General features: G+C 41.1%; 1 long non-coding RNA gene across 1 annotated transcript; it reads right to left on the reverse strand.

Moving 5' to 3' along the window:
• Positions 1 to 1,103: 1,103 nt before the first annotated feature.
• On the reverse strand, positions 1,104 to 16,227 carry LOC138437203 (uncharacterized). Its single transcript, XR_011255814.1, has 3 exons — positions 16,013 to 16,227; positions 5,522 to 5,653; positions 1,104 to 2,333 (listed from the first exon to the last, which is right to left on the reverse strand). It is a non-coding gene; the product is annotated as an uncharacterized lncRNA (long non-coding RNA).
• Positions 16,228 to 16,454: the final 227 nt, after the last annotated feature.

The following is a 16,454-nucleotide window of genomic DNA, read 5'->3' on the forward strand; positions in this document are numbered from 1 at the left end:
TACATGTGGGCTCATTAGGAGTGAGACAGGATTGGGTGGATAAAAATACCTCTGCCCATAATGAAATTACAATACAATGCAGTTACAGAGATAAGACATTCAAGAAATAGTTAGGAATGCATAGGGCATTATATGAGCTAAAAGTCCAGCTACCTGTCCATCAACATTGCCAAGCAACCAGAACATTTCTGAAACCACACGTGAACGGGGAGGTATTCTCGAGCTTCTCTGCCTTCTCCTCCCCACCGCCTTGTGGGATTTGACCTCTTTTCTGTTTCTTCTAGATCTTCTACATCTCTATCTTGTAATTATTTCCTGGGACTTTACACAAAGTACTTTTTCCAAATGGATATGTAACAAATACATACTCTGCATTCAATAGGGGGTTAATAAGTTTTCAAATGAATGAATTACCAAGCAGAATCAGAATGCCAATTTAATGTCTTGAAATTGTTTTCATTTTGTGCCCAAACCAAGAGGTGCCAACAGGAGACAGAAAAAGCAAGAAAAAATGAAGCAGAGAAAAGGAAGTTTCAGAGACGAGCAGCAGGCACAGTATCCGAAGGGACAGAGATCAACCGCGGCGGTGTGGGATAAAGCAACAACATCGGCGGTAACAGAGAGGTTGCAGTTGACTTTCAGAAAGGTAAGGTAAGAGACAAATGTTCCAGCCAACATGATACGGCAGTGACCTTTGAAGACCAGAACAGAAAGTGGGAAGAAAAGGAGGCAAAGAAGAGAGGTGGAGGTTGATGAAGAAACCCCTGAGGAAGTTACTGCGGGGCCGGGAGCAGAGTGTGGGCTGGATGGCGGGCTCACTTATCACACAGGAGTCAGGTAGGGGCATCGCTCTATCCCACGCTGCACAGAGCTTTATCTCCCCCTATAACTTTCCCAATCTCACCGTGCGCTGCTATTTCATACTCCTAACGACCACCCTGAGTCAACCCTTAAAGATCACATGATATTGAATATATGTTAGTAACAAGGCAGGGAGAGCAATAGTCAGAGCCAAGAGCCTTAAACTGGCTTACCCTGAGCTCAAGCCTTTGTGTGACTGATAACCTCTTATCAAGCTAGCAACATAGATAAAGATGTCATTCTTTTTTTTTTTTTTTTTTTAGGATGTCATTCTTGTTCTACATTTGGAGAAAGGATCCATTGTGCTGGTAAATGTTTAGTAACTAAATCCCTGATTTATAGTGTCTGCCAATTTCTACAGTATAAATACTCTCACACTGGCCAATTTTAAGTTTTCAACATTAGTTCACTGAATGCAGAGTTGAGGAGAGTTGCAAACAGTACACTATTCTATTGTACAGTATGATTCAGTATGTATACATTGTACATATGTGGATAGTATAGTATATACAACATTTATATGCACAATAGTTAGAAATAGCTTCAAGGGCCTATATGACAGCAAAATATAGTAAAACAATTAGGAAACGATGAGTTTAGAGTGTTCATTGGCTTTCCTGGTGGCTCAGACAGCAAAGAACCTACCTGCAGTGCAGGAGACCTGGGTTTGATCCCTGGGTTGGGAGGATCCTCTGGAGAAAGGAATGGCAGCCCCCTCCAGTATTCCTGCCTGGAGAATTCCATGGACAGAGGAGCCTGGTGGGCTACAGTCCATGGGATCGCAAAGAGTCGGGCATGGCTGAGCAGCTAACACTTAACTTTAAACAGTATTTAATTGTAAATCTATTTAAATTGTAATTTTAATTTTTAATGACTGTGTTTAACAATGTGTTTACTGTAAATCTAATAACTAACTTTCATGAGAGCAGGAGCTGGCCCCAGCATGTCCCTCTCAGCCCACTGTCACTTGGAACGCATTCTCAACTTCTAACCATTCCTAGAAAAGCGTGGATTGTAAAAAATCTTGTCTCTTTAAATCAGAGACTGAATCCTGCATTTTGAACTCTGTCCTCAAGACCTTCAGGAGATCCAGATAGTAGATAATCAGAATCCTATTGCAGAAAAGTCTAGAAAATTGAGATAAGCAGAGAAGATAAGCAGGTCACCAGGAAGTAGATACTAGTATGAGCATCAGTAAGCGACCACAGAAAACACTTTAGAGATCCAAACAATAAAGATATAAAGACATATGTACAAGTATATACAAAGATATAAAGACAAATCTTGTATATCTAGACAAAGCTGATACTAAGCTTGGAAATGGAGAGTTTTGAGCTTACCAGGCAGGGGAGGTAGATGGTTGCACCTGACTGATGAAACACTTGCCTCTCCAATATCCAATCCCTCTTATGCATAATTTTGTCATAGAGAGCAGCCCACGAGCTTTGGGAATGTTGACTCCAATTTTGACTCTAAGGATAGAGCATATTTTTAGGACCCAAGAAAATCAGACTGTTCCTACCATCTGGCCCCAGATACATGTTTGGGTCAGTAAGACAGCAGGGAGGGTTTGCTGGAACATTGTAGCAGATAGATTTACTCTTTGGGAAATGGAAGTATGTAGAACTAGGAGTTATCTGCACGCAAACTGGGACCACCACAGCTCAGCAGCCTTAACACGAAACTGATAATATTCCATGTAAGAGAAAATAAATGACACCAGGTCCTTGGTGATATCGTTGTGTCCCTGGATCAAACCCATCCTGATACCCACATACTTCTGGATGCACTTCCAGTTCTGTGAGCCAGTCATTCTTTTTGGCTTAATTCAGTTTGAACTGGGTTTTCTGATATCAGCAACTGAATGCATTGTAACTGAGACAAGCTTCAACGTGATCAATGCAGGTTTCATTGAGAGGGGAAGCTAGCAAAACATGTCAGAGAACCCAGAGAAGTAAACCAGAGAGGGCTGTAGTAGCAGAAGTGCCTTTGAAGGAAAAGTCGATATGGCAGATAAGAGAGAGAGCAGGCCTTTTCATCTGCAGGGAAGGGGTGGCTGGCTGGGGAGCAACCAGCTGGGACCTGCTGAGTGTGACCCTGCCCTTTCCCTGTCTGACAGTTATGGAAAGGAATTCACTCATTTCCTGATGAGCAGAGGCTCTGCGCGTTGCATCAGCTTTCTGTGCCAGCCTGGCCTCTGCTCCTAATCAGATAGAGTAGCTAGAGGAAATGAATGCCAAGTTGTAAAAATAGAAAACGGGTAATGGAAAGCTCTCTCCAATGTGCACCTGAAGAAATAGAGGGGAGTCAGACGTGAGAAAACCAAACTGCTCAGTAATCCATGCATCAGGCATAGATGGTTACATAACCATGAACAAACTTCTCTGGAAAATTTGCCTTGACTGCCAAATGGGATTTGGGGAGGTGGGGAGGTTTGGTATTCTGTAATCAGTTAAGAAAAATGTCTAGAATCCAAATCAATGTACATTAGAAACCAATCAAAATCAGAGCTCTGTAACAACCTCAGACTGGAGATATTACTCTTCCACAATTCAACAAATGGGAATTTGCCCCATACTCTCAATGGCTCCGCTGTTGTGAGTACATAGAAATACAGCTAGTGGAATACAGGGGAAAGCAAAATGAATATATAACAAAGAACCTGGAACTTAGATGGTAAACTCCTCAGAAGCGTGCCCTCCTCCAGCTTTCAAGAGGAAATAGGGAAAAGTATCTGAACTGTGCGACCCTAACATGCCAGCCATTCGGCGGGTTTTCCTGAAATAGTAGTTTATGATTGCAGACAGTCTAGCACCAAAGCCTCTGCTGACACTTTTTAGATGTTTTCCTTTTGATAAGTTTCTTTTGTTTCTTAACTAAATTTATTGCTCTGGTCTCCTTTCCCCTTCTTCCTGGAGTTTGAAAATCCTCCTGCAAGCCTACATCAGAATCGGAGCCACATGCTATTCTTCCCTCTTGCCAAAAACCTGGAATGGGGCAAGAATTCATCCTTACGTGCATCCCAGAAGACTCTCAGATATCTGGGGTCTAGGAATTTCAAGGCCAAAGCCAGGCAGAGTTGGATGAACCTAGATTAGACACAGAGCCCCCTCAATCATGGAGGCTATTCCAGTAGCCAAGGAGCCTCTTTGCACATATGGGAATGACTGGAAGTGTTTCTAGTCTAAAAAATATAAAAATGGGGGATTATTGTTGTTAACCTGGTTACTTTATGACCTGTCTTTTTCTAATAAGAATTTGGGACAAACTTGTCATCAGAAGTTTGGGCTTCCCTGGTGGCTCAGCTGGTAAAGAATTCGCCTGCAAGGCGGGAGACCTGGGTTCAATCCCAGGGTCTGGAAGATCCCCTAGAGAAGGGAATGGCTACCCACTCCAGTATTCTGGCCAGGAGATTTCCATGTACTGTATAGTCCATGGGGTCGCAAAGAGTCAGACATGACTGAGTGACCTTCACTTCACTTTGTCATCAGATAACCTTTTCAAGGCTTCCCTGATAGCTCAGTTGGTAAAGAATCCACCTGCATTGCAGGAGACTCCAGTTCAATTCCTGGGTCGGGAAGATCCGCTGGAGAAGGGATAGGCTACCTGCCCCAGTATTCTTGGGCTTCCCTTGTGGCTTAGCTGGTAAAGAATCCGCCTGCAATGAGGGAGACCTGGGTTCGATCCCTGGATTGGGAAGATCCCCTGGAGAAGGGAAAGGCTACCCACCCCAGTATTCTGGCCTGGAGAATTCCATGGACTGTATAGTCCGTGGGGTTGACTGAGCCACTTTCACTTTCAAACCTTTCAAAGCAGCTGTGTCTTACGGAAGTAGCCTAGACCATGAGCACGTGTGCTTAGTTGCTCAGTCGTGTCCAACTCTTTGCAACTCCATAAGCTACAGGGCTTCTCAGGTGGATCAGATGGTAAAGAATCTGCCTGCAGTGCAAGAGACCTGGATTCAATCCCTGGGTCTAGAAGATCCCCTGGAGAAGGGAATGGCTACCCACTACAGTATTCTTGCCTGGAGAGCCCCAAGAACCTGGCAGCTACAGTCCATGGGGTTGCAAAGAGTTGGACACAGCTGAGTGACTAACACTTTCACTTTTGGACTAACCCTGAAGTCGGGCAGAAGTGGGTACACATCCAAATTCACTCAATGACCAGCTCTGTGACTCAAGTGACTTCACCTTTCTGGCCCTTGTGTTCCATTGCCATAAGAAGGAGCTCTTGTTGCTTGTATTGGGCATGTGGCATGGATTAGAAATAATTTATAAGACATAGCGCAGTGGCTGGTATAGAGTAGACAGTTAATACATCATACTTATTATTATTTTCAAGGTAAACTAGTTGAAATACTTGGGATTACATGAACCTAAAAGATTTTTCCCCCCATAGAAAATTTCTGTAGTTCTATATACTGGCTGTGAATCAAATTATGAATCAAGGACAATATATTTAAATGAATCCTGTTCCAGATTGAAAATAAATTCTAATAACTTGCCTCAAAAGAGAAACAGTCAAGATTCCCATTAAGACAAATGCAGTAACCACAAAAAGCATACAGAGCTAGACAAAAGAAGACAGGACCATTCTTTTCATGAGTGTGTGACTCATTTTCAACTCAACGGTGACATATAAGACACAAAAGCTCACTTACCCAATGAGGCTGCCCAGAGCATACAGGAATGCAGACTACACCCCGCTCATTTTTTGCATATTCAGGAAAATGTTATGTCCTTCCTTACTGGACTCAGTCCCATTTCTGCAGGTGTAACTTGTATAAGCAACTCTGAAAGAAAGTGTTACATGAGAGCTCATTCAAAGCCCATTAAGATGGCACATCCACTTGGATTTCTCTTTAACCTTTGAGCTGCAAGACTGCCTCTGAACCATGCTTTAGAAGCGAGTGCAGAGGGCCAAAAACCTCAAAAAAAGAACACGATATTTTAAATATACCTGAAAAAAAAATCACGTGTGTTTTTCAAGAAGCCTTTCCCTCAGTGGCTTTAGCTTTTGCAAGCAGCCCAGAAATAGCTGATAAACCGAGGCTCTCTAGCTTTGCAGCCTGGTAGATATAATTTTCATACTGTAAATAGGGAGATAACACACACAATGTATCAGACAGTTGTCCCTGTTATCAAGCAGGTCTCTCATTTCACTAACAAATGTGCAGACAAACGTATATTGTAGCAAATGCAAGGAAATAACTAGCCTGTGTCTGAAACTTAAGCCTCCCCATTCTTTAGTGCGAAGCATGACTCAGACAATAGGGATCCGTGGTACCAGCATTAGCCTTTCTCTCCAGACTCCTTTAAGACTCTGGCACATATAATTTTGATTGAAGGCAGATGATTACTATGGAGGAACTGTCATGATAATAGATGTCTCATTAAAAATAAAAAGGTTTCAGTATAGAATAAAAATATCCAAAATGGACACCCGTACTTTGGCCCTAGAGTAGAGTGCTAGTAAATTGTTAACAACAGATAAACGCAAAGAAGAAGACATGTTTTCTGTGGATTTTGATGTCTTTCTAGAGAGACAACCTCAATCTCAGCACATCCCTCTGAGAGGAGAATATGTAGACATAGCCATGATAAGCCACCATGGTCATAAAGTTAAGAGCGGATTCAGGAACTCTCTTCTTGTCCCTTCATGCATTTCCTCTCTACTTTGGGGGAGAAAAAAAATCCCTGTCTTCCTGCTGTTTCTACCAATGCAATACTTACAGTCTGATGTTCTCTTTAGTCATCATTGAACAGAGTTGCAATCTTTTCATCATTTCTCAGAAGTCATTTTCTCCCTCTGCTTAATCATATCATTTACTTCTGACTCCACTACTCCACCCAATGTGCTCACATCCCTTAGACATAAGATTCCAAAAATGGAAGCTAGCCCTCCCAGGAAGCAGAGGGGATCATGGCAATATGGAGCCCCTTGATAACAGAACATGTCCTCACATGTGACTTGGCTGTTGCGGGATTCTTTGAAAGTGAAAGTGTTACTTGCTTGGTTATGTCTGCTTCTTTTGCAACCCCATGGACTGTTGCCTGCCAGGCTCCTCTGTCCATGGGATTCTCCAGGCAGGAATATTGGAGTGGGTTGCCTTTCCCTTCTCCAGGGGATCTTCCTGACCCAGGGATCAAACCTGGATTTCTTATATTTCAGGCAGATTCTTTAAGGTCTGAGCCACCAGGGAAGCCCATTCTTTACCTCTCGCCTTACAGGCAAACTGCAGTTTTGAGCCTTCAGTTGTGCTCTCCTTGATCCTTGAGCTCCATGAGCTGCGCTACTGCATAGAAGCAAGCGTGCTGCTTTTGATACCTGGGTGTACATCTTGGGTTCCCAGTTTACTACCCACATGACCTGAGGCAAGTGATTTAGCCTCTCTAAATCTCAGTTTCTTTGTCAGAAATAGCTCTGGGGAATACCGGCTACATTATGGGACTCTGGTGAGAAACAATATGTCTGCGGCCTGCATAAAGTCTGCAGAGGTCTGTGAATACATCTCAAGTGTGTACAACACTCCCAACCTCTTCCTAGATCCAAGAGTTAAATCAGTTCTTACCAAAATCAATTTACCAGATATTTTTGTCCACTCTTCCTCCATTTTTTCTGACCTCATCCATTTCTCTCCAATGATCTGAGTCATAGCTGGATTGGCTGCCACCTGATCTGAACCAGAATGATTTCTTACCAGGACAGGGTTAGAGCCTGCCCCTGACTCATCTCCCTGCTTTCATTTTTGCCCCTTAAAATCTGTTCTGTATATAGTAGTGATGTCATTTTTAAAAAAGATGAATTAGATCAGTCTGCTTTGCATAAAACTCCACGTGGGTTTCCCATCACACTTAGAAGAAATCCAAACTCCTCTGCATGGCCTATAGGACCTTATGTGATCTACTCCTGCCTTCTCTGAAGTTACCCCTCTCCACACTTCCATGGGCCGCTCTGCTTTTAGCCACATATGGTTTTTTATGTTTCTGGAGCTCACTAAGCTTAGCTTGATCCTGAGACCTTTCCCTTGCCATTTCTTGAGACTTGAATGTTCTTTCCCCTAGAGCCTCAGATCTTCACATGGCTGGTTCCTTCTTGTCATTCAGATCTAAGGCCAGACCTCACCAACAGGCATCCTCTGGTCAAATCTCATCATCTTCCCCTGCCATCTGATATTACCACACTTACATGTTTACTTATAGAATGTCTGTCTCCCCCAGCAGAATGTCAACACCATGAAAGAAGGACCCCTGTCTACCTTGCTTATCTCTGCATTGTCACCTTCTAAAATAGGGTCTGACAGGAAGTAGGCTCTCAATAAGTATTTGCCAAATGAATGAATGAGTATTTTTAAGCCTGTCCCAGAAGAACCGATCTCTGCCATACTTTCCATAAACATGAAATCATGAAACAAGAAAATGAAGTCTTAAGATGGTCTCACAAAAGTTTAATATCTAGGTCCTAAATGTTACAAGGCTGGAAAATTCTGGACCATTATAAAGTGGTTAGAACACAGAGAATATTTTAATCCTAGCTGGATATTCCTATCTATGTGACCTTGGACATGTTAGTTAACATATTCTTAATAAAACTGATTTCCTCGTTAAAAAAAAAGGATAATAACACATACATTAGAGGGTTTTGTGAGGATTAAATGAGCTAAGCCTTTAGCCTAGTTCCTGGAACATTGTGCAAACTTAATAAATAGAGGTTATTATTATGGTTATTGTTATTATGGCAATTAATTTTGGCACCGTGCTTTACAAAGGACATTGACAAACTGGAGCTTATCCAGAAGAGAGCGAACAATCTTGTGAAGGGCCTGGAAACCACAGCTTGTGAGGAACGATTGAAACTGCTGAGGATGTTTACATTGGAAAAGACACATTTTAAGAGGAACATGATAGTTTTTTTAAAAAACACTGAAAAGAACTGTCTCATGAAAGTGAGATTAGATTTCTTCAATGCTGTTCTAAAGATACAATTAGAGCCAAGGAATACAAGTTAAATCTTGACCTCTTTATGGTCTAATAACCAAACTGTCCAAATCAAAGTCAGATTGTATTCTGTGTGTAAAAGTAAAAAATTAAGGCAAGGTTACACACATTTTGGTTAAGGAAATTATACAGAATATGAAGATATTTATAATTGCCAAAATGGAGGTTTTGTGTCAATATGAAAAATATCTGCAGCATGGCAGTTGCAAAAAGGAGACTATGAAATATATGCATATATATTATTGTGTTCCCAACTCTTTACTGATGAGAGAAGAGCATGAAAGTACAAACACACATAAACGTGAAATCTTTTGCTTCATGAAGTAGTGTTTCCTGCCACTTCAAACACTGAAGCAGAGGCCAGACAACCTCTTAGAAGGAATGGCTTCAAGAGATGCTATGTCAGGGAATGGGGTAGGCAGGGAAAACGCTGCAGAGATTTGAAAGTTCTATGGGTCAGTGATTCCCTAATTACATTGTTGAGTTGTGATAATGTAAGACAGTGCTTCTTTTTAAGAAGTAAGGAGGACATTAGGTCACACAAATATCTTCATTTCCTCCCCATTAAAAGAGGAGGAAAAAAGAGTCCAATCTCAATAGACCCAAAGCGCTTGGCTCTGTCATCTATGGGACACTAGCATTGGTAGAAGGTTTCTTGCCACTATCTCTTCTGCCCCAGCAGAAGCCTGTCAACCTCCCTGAATCTCATCTTCTGGATCCTTCCCTAAAAAGGAGGAAGTTTCAACCTTTCTGGTTCTGAAAGTCTGTGATTCATCTTGATTATTTTAATAAACATGAACTTGGCCAAGAATTAGAAACCAGCTGAACTCTGTGCATAAGGAAAGGGGACTGAGAGTCAGACAGGAGAGGCCACTTTTCCTTCAAAATCAAGGGAAGCCCAGCAAATGGGGGAAGCGTAGGACTGTGAGGTCCCCCGTCCGCCACAGCAAGGAAGGGCGCTAGTTAGAACTCTTAGCCGCAAGTCCTAGAAATCCAACTGATAGTTTGACCCCTGACACTCCAATAGGAACACCTGTTATGGGGAAGCGGGGATGACACGTGACACGTGGTGAGAGAACAGAGCCTGGACTCAGAAGAGAAGCTCAGGGGGCCCCTCCTGCCCAGAGGGCCGCTGGCTGCCAAGGTCAGGCCATAGAAGGAGAAACGTGTTGCAGGGTTTTCAGCTGCAGCTTAAAGAAATCTCAGGCTGATCTTTGGAACATACGCTACTGCTTACTGAATTCGAGGGGTTAGCTGAATTTAGCTAACCTTTTGGACCTTGAAATCAATTGTTTACTTTTAAAAAAATCAGTTTAGCTTATTTGGGATGTTCTTTATTCTCTCTGACATTTAGTTTTACATTTTCTTTTAATTGTTCTTAGTTCATACTTTGCTTGCTGCCTTCCCCTTTCTTTTATCGTATTGTATGTTTCTTTTTTTTTTTTTTTTGCAGGGGGTGGGGGTGGGTGTTATACACAACAGACCAATTATTTAACCTGGTTTCCAATATCATTTAATCTTTACTGAACTTCCCAATCTTATTTTTATTCTTTTCATTACTAATGTTTAACCTTTTTGTTGTCTACAACTTTTAGTTGTCTGGAATACTGCCAGAATAAAATGTAGATGTAGGAGTTCAGCCAGGAAGATGGCCCTTTATCCCTAAGAAACGGATGCGTGTTTGTTTCCACTTCAGCCCCTGAAGCTGATCTTTATACGAATCTTAAGCCACTCAGAGTAATTCACCATTACTGGTTCCTCTACTGAGGGTTTTGCCTCCAGCTCTTTCTCACCATGCTTTATTCCACGCTCCCAGGAGAAAGTACCTCCCATCAGCACACTGAGTAGGCAGTGAGCCCTAGTCCTCTGGAGAACAGAAAGCTTGCAGCTCTGCCAAAGAATCGGTGAAATAGGACACATTGTTCCAGATGAAGGCGGCTTTCTTGGCACTGGGAGGCTCCCGGACTTAGCCCCAGGACTGCTTCTCTTCTCTGTCCACATCTAGCCCTGGCTTGACCTCTTAGATACCATCCACATGCTGATGACTCTCAAATCTGCATCTTCAGAACGCAACCTCTCTTTCAAACTCCACAAAGCTAAACTTCATAAGGTAGAACCTCAAACTTAGCATGTCCAAGATGAAACTATTGAGTTATCCCCCACCTTTGAACCAGTTCCTTCCAAAGTCTTTTCCATCTTAGACGATGGTGACACCATTCTTCTAGGCCAAAAATCTAAGGGTCATCTTTTATTACTCTTGTTCTCTTACAGCCCATATCAAATCAATCAGAAAATCCTGCTGGTTCTACTTTCAAATTTTCATCCTCTTTCACTGGAAGTAATGCAATAGCCTACTTGCTTACTGATCTCTCTCCTTCCATCCTGCTTCCTAAATTCTACTCATTATATGACAGCTAGAGAGAGCCTTTAGAAATACTAATATTTGACCATGTTGGACCATAATATTTCAGTGAGAGCCCTGTCTTATTGAGGCCAAACGCCCTAGTCTTGACCATAAGGTACAGGATCACACATGATCTGCTATGCCACCTCTTAACACCCAAGCTACCTATCTAAATTTATCTCGTTCTGTTTTCCTCTGGTTTATCCTGTTCTAACTCTGCTGGCTTCCTTCCTGTTCCTCCCACAGCAATCATGCTCCTACTACAAGGTTTTTGTAATTGCTCTTCCCTCCTCCTGGAACTCTCTTCCCCCAAACATGCACATGGTTTAATCCCTCACTTCTTCCAGGTTTATACGTAAATGTCACTCTATCATCCTGTATAAAATGGTACTCACCTTGCCATTCTATCTCCTTCCTCACTTTTTCTTCATGGTACATGTCATCATCTGTCACAACTGGTTAATGTCTGTCTCTTTACTAAAATGCAAGCTCCATTTCTAGAAATGATATTCTTTTCCATTTACTAATTTATGTATCCTTAATGTCTAGAATATTGCCAGGCACTAGAAATGCTCAATAATTGTTTGAAAACTTCTTGAAAGAGTCAATCAATGATTTAACAAATCCTGATATTATCATTCAAGCATCATTTTCAAACAGAGTACATATTAGGAGGGGGACTATCAGGAAGGGGGGAAGAGAACATTGAAAAGGAAAGCACCAACCATTGACTGAACTCCCTCTATATGCCAGGACTGTACTAGATGTGTCTTCTGGGTTATTACTTTTAATCCTGAATTTTGTAAGATACATGTAATATTCATTCAGTTCTAATAGGTCCTCTGAAACTTATCTCCCATAGCTATTATCTTTTAGCTCAAGCTATAGCACTATTTGCCTATAAGAAACAGCCTCTAAAAAATAATTCTTCTGATCCTGAAGTCTTCCGTTCCTTCCCTTGTCTATAGGAAAATAATTATGGCAGGCAAAGGTGAACTGACTATATTTATCCTGGTGAATTCAGAATAAAATGTAAGCCATGAAAAGGGATACAAAGTATAAGGGGTTGCCAATGAAAGGAGAAGCCAAAGACGACCTTAGTTAGAAGGTAGCGTTTGATCTGGACCTCAAATATTGACAAGCTTTATAAACTCAGAAGTCTGATATAAGGCAACCTGTAGTATAAGGAAGGACAAAGAACTCTTAAAAGTGCCTGGTATACAAAACAATCTTTCAGTTAATGTGGTAGGCAACTTCTAAGATGACCCCTGGTACCCCCTATCTTCGGTATTTAGGCCACTGTGCCATCCTCTCCACTTACGTGTGAATGAGACCAATGACTGTCCTCTAGCCAATAGAATAAGCAAAGGTGAGTGGGTGGCACCTTTGCAATTAGATTACATGAGACTGTATCTTACTAGCAGATTCTCACTTTTGCCGTCTCAGTTTATATGCTTCCATGAAACAGGCTTTCATCCTGGAGGAACCCACATGGCAAGAAACTGCGGGAGTCTCTAGCCAACAGACAGCAAGGACTTGAGGGTCTCAGTCCAACAGCATTTCACAGTCAAGTTTTCAGATGAGGTGTCAGTTCTCACATAAAACATATAAACATAGGAGACTTGCATTTTTTCCCCATATCCTTTTTGCAACAGATCTTTTCATTTTAATTCAAGCATTCGTTAATATATATTTATGAGGAGTCTTCTGTATGCAATTACTGGTATAGTTCCTACAGAGCCTGGAAAGGTGAATCAGAGAAAGACTTTCCCTTCAAGAAGTCTAGTGTGGGTAGTGTGGCTCAAAAATAGCTGTAAGACAAGGTGGAAAGTGCTAAGTCACTAAAGGTAACTGGAGAGATCCATCAAGGACTCCTGGTAGAGAAGAATTTGTGCACGTCTTGCATAGCAGGTTTGGCATGCTGAGAAAGGCAATGAATGACATATAAGCAGCTACATGGAGGTGAAGATCATGGGGCATGTACAACAGGCAGTAAACAATTCCTCTTTGCTACAGAATAGGACACATTCAGGCTGTAGGGACATGCAGCTGAACAGCATTGATGAGGTAGGCTGGGACCTCACTGTGAAGTTCCTTGAGCACTGAGTGAAGGGCTAAAAATTGGTGCATTTTTGGAACATTTATTCAAACTCCACTGCCAAGCACAACACAGTTTCAATATCCTTGATGAAACTTTCCTCATTCCATAGTTAATACTTTTAAATATTGGGCCCAAAGTAAAAACTTCCTTGTATTTTATCATGTCCCAGTTCATTCAAGATTACTTATCCATTGAGTCTCTCTGAAATGAATGGCCTGCTGAATTTTGTGATGCTATTTGAAGACCTGAGCATCACTGAGATGGGAAAACTAACACCATCTATAAAGCGCTGTATGCATGTCCACTATGCATGGATTGTTTTGGTCAATGTCTTCATTTGTTTCTAGTGTAGAACAAACTCTTCTAACTCTTCCCCACGTGCTTTCAGTATTCTCATTCAGTCATCAGGGTTTGGAGACAGAGTATATGGCTGCCAAATGTGTACTAATGTCTAAGTTGTACACAATTTGTATTTGTAATTTAATCAAAGTTAGCTGAAATGATGTCGAAACAGCCGGTTTTCACCTGTGCATTTACCAGCATGCAATCACTTGGAAAATCCACCCCAGAACATTTTGAAATTAATCTTCACTGGTTGTTGCTGTTGGTCAGTCACTAAGTTGTGTCTGACTCTTTGTGACCCCATGAACTGCAGCACGCCAGGCTTAATCTCCACTGGAGGCTCTGTATAATCGTAATCTCTGCTAGCTACAAAATGCTTTGTAGAGGTTCCCAAGGTGTTTCAAAACCATTCTTCTCACCCAGCAGGACGTGGCTCATCTTATGATCTTTCATATATTATTTTTTGAGCTTCACTGGTGGCTCAGCAGTAAAGAATCCACCTGTCAAGCAGGAGATGCAGGTTCAGTCTCTGGGTCCGGAAGATCCCCCGGAGAAGGAAATGGAACCCACTCCAGTATTCTTGCCTGGGAAATCCCATGGACAGAGGAGCCGGACAGGCTACAGTCCACGGGTTGTGAAAGAGTCATACACAACTTAGCGATTAAGCAACAACATGCATCCATCCTCAGGATTTGTTTTAGAAGATAGCACACACCAATGTGTTCCTCTCATAGTAAAAGTTTCTGGCTTCACACACAAATATATATTTAAATGCTCCAAACAACACCTAACTATGTATTCCCCAGGCTTTCACAGTATCAACAAGTAGTGATTCAGATTCTGTTACAATTTCGTGTTGTAGCATGTGTAATCCTATGGCAGCTACTTTCCAATGACCATATTACCATCCCCAAGTTTTCCCAGCTAAGAATAGTTTACTGTTCAATGTCACAATTTTATTATTATTATTTTGATTGATGATGTTTAAGCAGTCTTGAGAATTAATGCAGTTCAGCAGAGGCCACAGTCTTAACCAGGGTTTGTAATTGATACCTGGGAGGCTGCAGCCTTTTCCTTCTTGAGAGGCAATATAATTAGCCAGGGGTGACTGTTTGTGTAAGGGAGGAGGGTAAGGGGGATAGGAAGGTTGGGGAAGAGTGGGAAGGGGTGGGGGAGGGGAGAAGGAGGAGGTCTGAAGTTCCCAGAGGGTTTAGAATTGCAGGACTCTTTCCAGAGAAAAACACCTCCAAAGAAGCAAGAGAAGTAGAGTGCCTCTAGAAAGGAAAAGCTCTTCAAATTTACCATTTGCAATTTAGTACAGTCATAATTCTCCAGTTATTGTTCAAAAGAGCTTAGTGGTTTACTCTTTTAAATACTGAGTATATAAAATATAAATTGATTCACTTAAAATTATTTTAAATTTCTAATAGAATTCATGTTGCTATATGTTTAAATAGCAATTTCCTTGATTCTCTTAAAGTTACTTTAATATATATTGGAATTATTTTTAATAATAAGTTGCTTTAAGGACTACAATTTGATTTTTTAAATTATGATTTATATCCTTGTATTTTAAATTTTGCATATACTTAATAATATGATGGACTTCCTGGTGGTTCAGACAGTAAAGAATCTGCCTGCAATGCAGGAGAGCCGGGTTCGATCCCTAGGTCAGGAAGATCCCCTGGACAAGGGAATGACTACCCACTCCAGTATTCTTGCCTGAAGAGTTCTATGGACAGAGGAGCCTGGCGGGTTACAGTCCAGGAGGTCGCAAAGAGTCAGACACAACTGAGTGACACTTTCACTTTCACAAATATAATACAATGTCTGAATGTTTCAAGGATCCTCTTTATATCATTTAAGTTATTTGGTGTAGACCAGACTTGGGAAAGAAGTAGAAGGGAGAGAAATTTTTGAATGTGACATTTAATGTAACTCAATGAGTTACATTAAATTTTTTAAAAAAATCATTAATATTCTTTAATTTTTCTGACTTATCAAACAGCTGATTTCATGAGAGTCTTACTTTTTATAATCTTTTTCTTCTTTATACATATATTTCAATTTCTGTTTCCAAATGTACTGCTTAAAATAAAAAGATATACTTTAGACATTCTGTGATCTTGGCTACTGTAATTCTCTTTTAATTTCAGTCTGTCAAGGTCAAAAGAATATTTGTTTTCATTTTTGCCATGGCAATACAGACCTCATATCTTTTGAATGCTTTCCTTATAATTTCTCTGTATATTAACTTAAAAATTCATTCATAATATTCATACAAGTCCCTTCTTACATTTTACTTACTTCCTGGTGCTTCCCTGGTGGCTTAGCTGGTAAAGAATCTGCCCGAAATGTGGAAGACCTGGGTTTGATCCCTGCGTTGAGAAGATCTCTTGCAAAATGGAACGGCTACCCAGTCCAGTATTCTGGCCTGGAGAATTCCATGGACGGTGCAGTTCATGGGGTCACAAAGAGTCCGACGTGACTGAGTGACTTTCACTTCAGTTCACATAATATGCTCACTTTCTAACTTCAATCTCATTTTCTATTTGTTTTTCCCCTTATTATTTTCTGAGGGTTTTTTTTTGTTTGTTTTGGTTTTGGTTTAGCAATTAGTAAAAGTTTATTGTGAACACACCAAAAGGACAGTTTGCAAACTAGGATCACTCGAACCAAAATATGTAATAAGGCTCAGGAGTATATCAGGATTTTGTTTTGTTTTAGTTTATACACCCATTATTCTTTA

This window comes from Ovis canadensis, chromosome 3 (assembly GCF_042477335.2).
Source record: "Ovis canadensis isolate MfBH-ARS-UI-01 breed Bighorn chromosome 3, ARS-UI_OviCan_v2, whole genome shotgun sequence".
NCBI lineage: Eukaryota > Metazoa > Chordata > Mammalia > Artiodactyla > Bovidae > Ovis > Ovis canadensis.